Raw genomic sequence first — 8,884 nt, 5'->3', positions numbered from 1 at the left:
CCCTAGCCATAGGCCAGGTTCTGGACCTCTGCACAAACAGCTCCCATCTGTACAAGGGGAGGTGAACATTATTGAAGGTACAGAGCTGGTCTTCTGTCTCATGTTCCTTCCAGGGGGGAAGTTTATTTCAGAGAATCAGCAGATAAAGGGAGCCGGAAAGTGTACAATGTGAATCTCTGTTCAACAAAAACAATGTTCAGTGCTTAACAGTGGTGGGGGTCTCCCCCATTTCTGTATCTTTAAGCTAAGGCTTCTGGGCCTTTCTGGCAAGACCCAGAAGATGTCCCAAAGACCATTAGAACAAAGCAAGAGGTGGCCTTTTACATAAGAAGATTAAAAAAAAAAAAAGAGGTTAGAATTTTTTGGGTGAGAATACCCATAGGTCTATATAGGTCTACCATATACGAAGCCCGTAACTATGCGCCAGGCACATGCACCTATAATTAATGATTCTATTGCTAATTAGTTAAATAATTATGTACTCAATATTTAACAGTAAATATTTCTATTCCTCTTACCCTATGCTGTTAACTGTACAGAAGAACATAATTGATTCAGAGGGAAATTTCTACAACAGTATTTGACAAGTCCTTGTCTTCAGAGAGTACGTTTCCCCCTTTCAAATTTATTTTCCTTCTATTTATGTTTTAACTCTCAAATTGAAGAGCCTTTCAACAGTAACTGGCTTTTCAGACCCATCCAGAAGGTTAAGCTGGAGAGTCTCCCTTGTTTACCACAACAAAAGTGCAAATCACATTGGCTAAGTGGGTGCCTGAGGGTCCAGACAACTTGAGGGATGCCCTTAAGGTCACACCCACTGCCAGCACCAGCCAGAGGGTCAAAAGGCAGGGACAGAAAATAAACATGTGCTCAGCTCCAGATCCCACATTCTTCTCACTGGCGCTTCTCTGCCATGAAGCTTCTAATCCCAACATGAAAACCACACCAGAGTAGAGGGGGGAGGGGCTCCAGCAGAAGCCACTGCTTTGTCCTCAATGGCACCAGGTAGGCCCGCAAAACTCCCCTCTCTCCAGAGTCACTTGGATGAGTTTCTTAAGGCAGGATACCAACTCCCAGAGGTAGGGGACTCTTCCTCCCCTTCCGTTACAAAGGAGCAACCATCTGCCATTGAGGCCCCCTCCAAAGCCCCCCTTATCCTGTGGTCTCAGCGAAAGCACTGGTTTTGGCCAGACTCAAGCAACAGCGATGCCTTGTAATGACTGTACCTGAATGTCAACAGCATTCCCCAGCCCCCAGCCCCATCCAGCTCAGGTGAGAAGATAAGTCGGAGCTCTGGTTACAGGCTGTCAGTAACATCAGTAGGAAAAGTCAGAAAGTTCTCTGCTTATCAGAAAACATGTCAGGCTGTCCAGGGGCAAGTGTGCCATGGAAAAGACAAGGTAGTGGCTTCACCTTCCTCTTTTTCTGTCTCCCTCTCTTGTTCCCCGAGTCCCATCCTGTTTGAAGCAGCCAAGGACAGTGGTCTGTTGGAGGGACTCGGGTGGGCTTAATTGTTACAGGGACATGTGAAATCCTTCCCCTAGGCCACACCTGCCGTCCTCATCCTGGATGGTTTCTCTTCACCAGATGCGGCTCCCGGAGAGAGAAAATGGAGGTGACTGGCCATTCCTCCCCGTCTCCCTCCTGCCCCGTTCTCCTGACTCCCACAGTCGGTCCAAGGTCCGTGATTCACCTCCAGTGTGCCAGGTAAGTGGCCTTCGGCAAGAATTTCCTCCTGCAGTTTGGGAGGGTTTGGCTGCAGGTGATGCTTTTGCATCTATGCACTTCCCATGTTTCACATGGGCCCTTTGAAGTCATGTATGATTCCATTCAAAAATGCGTCTTGCATTTAGACATCATTTCACATCAGAAGAGCCCACTTCCCTCTGGCTTTAGGAGGCCAAGAGGGCTGGTATTGGGGGAACCTTCGGTTGGGGGGGATACGACTAGCATTTGTGTGCTTTGGAGTTCAGTTTCTGAGCTCTGCAAAAGCATACAGTTTTGCTTGTTGAAAAGCTGCATCCCATTGGCCTCATGGGGTCTGGGAGGGTGGGTGGTGGTGGTATGATGCCGAGAAATGGTCAAGAGAGGGGACGGGACTCCAGACTCAAGTAGAGCCTGCACCCTTCTTCAGGCGGGGCTGTGACAAGCAGGGACGTGGCCTCGGACTGCCCTGCGGTACACAGAAGCTGCACCCCCCTCCTCGACCTCGCCAGGGCTGCACTGCATGCCCAGCAGCCCCGTATCCTGGGTCCTTGTACTCCAGGCAAACCGTCCGGGCCAGGCATAGACAGTGGGGACAAGAAGAGGTTTGCCTCTTCCTGTCTTCTGCTTTCTCTGCCGCCGAGCAGCCAGTTTCTGTCTGCTCTGCTCGCCCGCCGGGAGGCTCCACGCAGAGCTGGCATCTGGAGGGCAGCTGCTGCTGCCAGCCCCACCTGCTAGGATGTCTTCCTGCATCCAGACTGTCGCCCCCTTCACTCCCAAACTCTTCCCTAGGAGTCATCTTAGTCCAGTTCTGAATGCAGCAAAACTCCCCAGGGAGACCCTCCCTCACACGGGCGGTGGTTGAGGCGGGGTCGGGGGGGGGGTAGCCAATGGTGAGAATTGCATCAAGAGCTGCCTGCAGCTGCCCTCCCCTCGAGTCCCTGGAGTTCCTCTCAGACCATCCTGAGTCTCTGAGAGTGACTCTCTCATGCAGTGCTCATCATTTCCCTCTTGAGCTGCTGGGCTGTGTGAGTGCTCTGGGCTGCTGCCAACAATCGGACTGGCAGGCAGGCCGTGGAAGACGCCAGAAGGTCCCGGGCTACTGGCGCTTCACTGTGCACATCCAAGAGAAGGTCCTGGGTGGTGCTTGTGCCAAAGGCACTGAAAACATCACCATCAAGCCTGCTGCAGTCCACACTGCCTTGAGTAACTAGTGGGAGTCACATACGCTGTGTGTATATACTGGCAGGGCCCGGGGGGTGCATACGTTCATTCTTTTACGTTATGGTGACTGTCCTTCTCTGGACAGTTTTCACTTCCTTTTCAGAGGCTGGACCTTGCAAGAACATGGGGGAGGAGGATGCCCACCCTCCTCTAGGACTCGGAGAAGGGGTGTGCAGAGCAAACGTCTTCCCAGTGCTCCTACTGGGAGGGCAGGGGAAGGAACGAAACAGTGGGGCCGAAGCACAGCCCTAGTCAGAGATTCCTGCGGTTTCCCCCAACCACACTCAGAGCTGGAGAGCTGCCCGTGGAGGGGTAGAGACTGTGGAAGGCACTTATCCCAACCTTCCGCACAGGGCCCAGATCCTCTTCACAGTAATCCTGAGAGATAGCCCTCCAGCTGCCACCTGCGCATCTCCAGCGTGAGTGGGGAGGGGTTCGGAATGCGGCCCGACATGCCTGTTGTGTGTCAGGCCCTCACTTGGGTGTCAGGCCCTCCTCGGTTTACTTGAAACAGACATTGCTGTCTCCCAACACGCTTGAGTTCCTAGGAATAGATTGCAGGGACAGCCGCATGCCTCCCAACGTCCCCAGCTAACTCAGGCCATCTCTGGGAGTTGACACTTTCTTCTCGTAGCGATATTTATTGCCAGGCTTCCAGCACACAGGAGCTGGCATGCCATTAAAGTGACAAAGGGGAATAAGAAACAGGTGAGGGTCCTAGGAGAAAAAGGCACAGAATATGCACCTACTAAGAGGCTGGAGGGAGGGATTAACAAACAAGAGTGGCTTCAAACTTTGTTTTCCATCTTCTTTTCCATCTGGGGTTCAAGTGTGGAGAGAAGATGATCATTCACTCATCCCTTCACCCAACATTTATTGAATGCCTACTGTGTGCGGGGCAAAGGCGGGGATCCGGTGATGGATCTGCCCAGGGGACCTCACCAGCTTGTCAAGGGTGAAATCCATGACGTCGATAAATGTCATCGAATGTGATCAGTGCAATGACAGAGGTGTGCCCCTAGAAAGGGGTCCCAGCTGCCACGTAGTGGAGGAGACGAGCAGGCAGGGGTCCAGGCAGGCAAGCTTCAGGAAGAGGCCTGAGTAGCAGTTGGCCTGGGGAGGGGCATAGGTGAGGGTTCTAAACAGAGCAGAATTGTCAGCAAAAGCACAGAGATGTACAGGTTGGGACGAGCCGTGTGGGTGCTGTTATAATGGAGAGACTGGGGCGCCTGGGTGGCTCAGTCCGCTAAGCATCAACTTCGGCTCAGGACATGATCTCAGAGTTCGTGGGTTTGAGCCCTGCGACAGGCTCTGTGCTGACAGCTCAGAGCCCAGAGCCTGCTTTGGATTCTGTGTCTCCCTCTCTCTCTGCCTCTGCTTGTGCTTTATCTCTCTGTCAAAAATAAACAAACATATAAATTTTTTTAAAAGAATGGAGAGACCAAGATGGCGGTGTGGAGGGAGGCAGGCTGTGACGGCCTCAAATACCACGTGGAGGACCTTGGACTTTATCCTCCAGGCTGTGGGAGAGTACTAAGGGTCTGTGAGGAAGGGGTAGGCCTCAGAGGAGGGTTCAATGACCACTTTGTCAAGGAACATGAACCCACATGAGGGAATAGCGCAGTGGACCTATAGAATGCATCCAATGCTTTCAGGTAGGAAAAGCAAGGGTTCACACATCTGCCCATCTGGTTAAAGGGACTTCTTCACTTTGGTAGGAAATAGCAGCAGCGAGACCCAACCCAGGTTATTTAGAACTTTGATTCAGTGTCTTCTTTCTCAGAAACGAATTCAACATTTTCTGTTTTTGTTTTTATTTTTTTTGTTTTGTTTTTGTTTTTGCTTTTTTTGTTTTTTGGTTTTTTTTGTTTTGTTTCAGCTGTGGACTTGAGACTGGAGCTTCTGTCCCTTTCAGTTATTTGATCTGTATCTTTATATATTCCCTGCCCCCCCCACCCCTTCCTTCACTTCCTCCCTCCTTCCTGATGAAGATTTTTGGGGTGATAGTGGGGTTCGTGGGGTCCAGAGCCAACGGCAGAGAAAGAATTCTTGAAGACATCTTTGGTGCAAAAAGGTGATTTTATTGAAGTCACAGGGACAGGACCCGTGTACAGAAGAGCTGTCCTGGGACCCTGAGGAGAGACTGGTTATATACCATGGAGATGGGGGAGGGAAAGTCCGGGGGAAGTTTCTAGTGAGACTTTCATATGCTAAAGAAGACTCCGGAGGCTACCTGAGGCCTAGCTATTGTCAAGCTATGGTTGTTTTTCCCTCTAGCGAAACATTAGCATTAAGACAGCAGGGAGTTTCTGGAGAAAGGTTTTACTCTGCCTGCCTCAAGTATTTGTCAATGGGCTGTGTGCAAGTTATAAGGAAATTTAATTCTATCTGCCTTTTCCTTCTTGCCTTTTGTTCCCCACGTCACTATGGGGGGATGATGGAAACTTGGGTCCTGCAGGACGAAGATCTCTATCAGTTAACCCTTTGTTTTCCCCCTTTCCTTTGTTTCTGGGCAGCCGGAAGTGCCTGAGGAATAGCACACATATCCCACCAGGTTGGGGGCGGGGGGGGGGGGGGGGGGGGGGGCGGTGTTTGTGGCCTGTCGGCTTGCCTTATCCTTTCCTTCACTTCTACCTTGCCACTTTCCTTTCTTCCTGCCTCCCTCTCTCCATTCTTCCCTGTTTCCCTTCCCATTTCCCCCTTCCCTCCCTCTCCCCACCCCCACCTCCTTTCCTTCCACATTAACTGCCCATTAATAAATGCAGGCAAAAACGCATTAGTAATTCTTCCTACTATGGCCTGTGTGCCTTCTAGTAAAGGCCTGTGCCTTTTCCTGAAGTTCCCTGAAATCATTCATCCTTAGATGAGGCCAGCTAGGCTGAACTCCTTTGTTGGTAAAAACAGAAGAGAGTAAAGAATGGAAATAAGCCTCAAGCTGGGAATTAGCCCTCCTCCTCATAGAATTAGGTTATGGAGGGCCCCAATATGGGGAAAATGTGGATCAGAGTTTTGTGGTATAAGCCATCAATCAAATAGGTAATCAAGAGGCAGACTCTCAATTTTGGCTCTTCTCTCAACACAGTGTCTACTGCCATCAATTAACAGGTTGGTCTTTCTTGGAGACAACATTGGTTTGGTTAGCAATACAGGGACCTGCCCCCCCACCCCCACCCCGTCCCCCACCGCCCCGGCTGCCATGCTGGAACAGTGAGGCTGCTCCCCGAGGTCCAACTTTCCCTTCTACTTCTATCCTCAACTTGCAATTTTACACCGGTCTGTTTGCCAGGCCCAAGAATGGGGTCGTCATAGGGATTTGCCAGCCACAACAGATCTTAAAAAGCAGAGTCTCATTATGTCGGAGCTAGAAAGGGCCTTAGAGATGAGCTTCACATTCATTCAGGATATTTTTAGGGAACACCTGTTTGCCAGGCTTTGCTCTAACTTCTGGCCCTGGCACTCAGGGGAATAAAGAATAGGGCACACTGTTCTCTGGATTTCCCTTTTTGTCTTGGCCACTAGAGACATTCTGAACCTCTTCTCCATTGAACTGAGCCCACTGAATTTTTCAGAAATTCCACTAAATTTTCGGGTCTTTCAGTTATCTACTTGAGACAGGTCTTCTGCTCATTTAAAATTGTTTCATTTGTGTCTGTATGTAGGTTTTCCAATTGTCTTATTCTCCTTCCCTCTGTCCTTCCATTCCTTCCTTCCTTCCTTCCTTCCTTCCTTCCTTCCTTCCTTCTTACCTTCCCTCCTTCCCCTACTATTCATTGCCTACTATGTGCCAGGCTTGGCTGGGGCACTGAGATAAATTAAGTGGCTTATAATCAAGTAGGAGATAAATAAAAAAAGAGGAGTGACTATGGAAAAAGAGTCAGGTGTTCATTGGAATGTGAAAGCAAAGTCTAAAGCCCCTCCCCCACAAGACTCCTCCCCCCAGATTGCAGTGGCACTTTGACTTCATGAAAGTTCCATTCAGTTAAACTGTCCTTTGGCCTGTCAAAGCCTCTCAACACTTGCGTCCCTTCAGAGACACAGCACTGGCTTCTCTCCGTGTGTGTCTGAAGGTACTTTAAAACCCGAGGCTAAGATCTATTTTCTCCAATGTTCATCATTTCCCCCCTTCTCCATGTGGTTTTTATGGGGCTTGCTCCACTCTCCAGTATGAATTTCACATTGACTTGGGGTCAGAAGTTTTCTAGGGGAACAGAAAAGGAACGGAAAGGGAACAGGTAGCCCTTTCTGTAATACAAGCGTGAGGAGAAAGTTACTCTGAGGAATTGGCACAAAGGTGGATTTCCCAGCCAATTTGTGGCTGAACAGGGCCTGGAGGGATACAAGGACCCATGTAGATCATCCAAATCTTGAGGTCTAGTTACATGCATCTATTAGGCAAAAAAACAGTAGGAAGTCAATCTAGTGTTCTTTAGGTAAATTTTTTTTTGATCTACTTCTGTACTGCAGAGGTGTTTACTGAACAGCTAACTGAGGCTAAATTTAGAAGTCAGCTTTAAGTAGTTGGACTAACCTCATGCTTTTGATGTGATTGGTCAGAATCATTTTCAAGAGAGTACCGCTATCCTTAGTTTTCAACAGCCCCAAAAGAAGGTCACCTTGGAGAAGTGGTTTTCAATGGCCATTCCCTCAGAGACCATGCTCTCAGCCCACCCTCAAACCATGCACATACCTCATATACCCACAAAGCGTCTCTGACCTGTCCAATGTAGCTCTTGCTGGTTTTCACAATCCATTTCCAAAGCTAAGCAAAACAAAGAGATCACTCTCTTGGCTGATAGGAAATAGTAGTACTACGTTTAGAGAAAAAGCCAAGGAAATAAGTATATGGATTTCTTACTCCATCTTCCCCTACTACTCCCACAAGAACTCAGTCAAATTCTAGAAATTGTTAAAATTTTAAAAAGTCAACGATGAGGTGAAAGGTAGTGACCAAGATTAAGCCTTAAGAAAATACATCCAAGAGCCCAGAAAGTATCTGTTGTGAGTGCTGAATGCCCAGAGTGCCAAGACCCAAAGCAAGAGTGGAGGGTACAAAATGCCCTCATTGCCATAAGTGGTGGGGGAGGGAAGGTGAGGGAAGAGGAAAGACAGTCAAAAGTCACCAAACAGGGGCACAAAGAATCTCCATTCCCTATTTAGATTTCCCTCAAAATTCAATAAAGTAATAAAAGGTCACAAATGAGATTTAACACGTACCTTAAAAGACCCCCACAAACAGCAGTGGGAAGGGAAATACTATGAATCCACATGACTATTAGGTTTTATGGAGAAAAGGAGATTGGGTGATGGGACGGCATTGGGCAATATTCTATCAAGCTTCTGAGTTAGATTTTGTGACATTTTTTCCTAATCATATTCATAATCAGAAGTTGGTCAGATCTCTCCTTTTCCCTTCTCTCCACCTTGCCATTTCTCTTCTCTCCTTGCGTTTATTTCTCTCATGACTTAGGGACAAGGTCTTTGGAGTGTTCAGTCTTGACTTTGGCACTTACTAGCTTTGTGACCTCAGGCAAATTAATCTTGTTTGGCATGTATTTCCTCTTCTGGAAAACAGGAATGATAATCTTTGTCTCACAAGATTACTGTGAGCTTAAATGGAGCTATTATATGCAAATCCTTCATACTTGTTGGCACTTGTAGGCTCTCAATAAATACAGGTTTTCTTCCTAGAAGAATGGCTTATTTCCAAAGCTAAGCCCTGTACTTGTGCCCTCAACAATCCTGTTCTTTTCTGATTTTCCCGTTCTTTCCTCCTCTCTTACATCTTCAACCTTCCTAACTTCTTGAGACTTAGTGGTTCCCTCCTTGTGACTTGGAAGTTGTGGGAAAGGATCAGTCAGGCAATGAAATACCTGTGCATTCTTTAGAAAACTTGGATCCAGAGATGGCTAGAAAAGGATTGGTTGCTCTGGGGTCCATTTGTCCATCCATGAGATAA

General features: G+C 48.3%; 1 protein-coding gene across 5 annotated transcripts in view; it reads right to left on the bottom strand.

The window, feature by feature from the left end:
* Nucleotides 1-2,645: 2,645 nt before the first annotated feature.
* Nucleotides 2,646-8,884, bottom strand: part of GPR65 (G protein-coupled receptor 65) — a 135,425-nt gene continuing 129,186 nt past the window's right edge. For 2 of the 5 annotated variants that reach the window (XR_014137845.1, XR_014137846.1), the window contains one exon: nt 2,647-7,687. The gene's annotated coding sequence lies outside the window, so the exon portion shown is untranslated. Of the gene's footprint in view, nt 7,688-8,884 lie in introns of all 5 variants that reach the window. The other 3 variants (XR_014137847.1, XR_009606505.3, XR_014137848.1) reach the window with 2 other exon arrangements.

Source organism: Panthera onca, chromosome B3 (genome assembly GCF_046562875.1).
Source record: "Panthera onca isolate mPanOnc1 chromosome B3, mPanOnc1 haplotype 2, whole genome shotgun sequence".
Lineage (NCBI taxonomy): Eukaryota > Metazoa > Chordata > Mammalia > Carnivora > Felidae > Panthera > Panthera onca.
The sequence above is the reverse complement of the archived record's forward strand: the minus strand, read 5'-3'. Positions and strand labels throughout refer to the sequence as shown.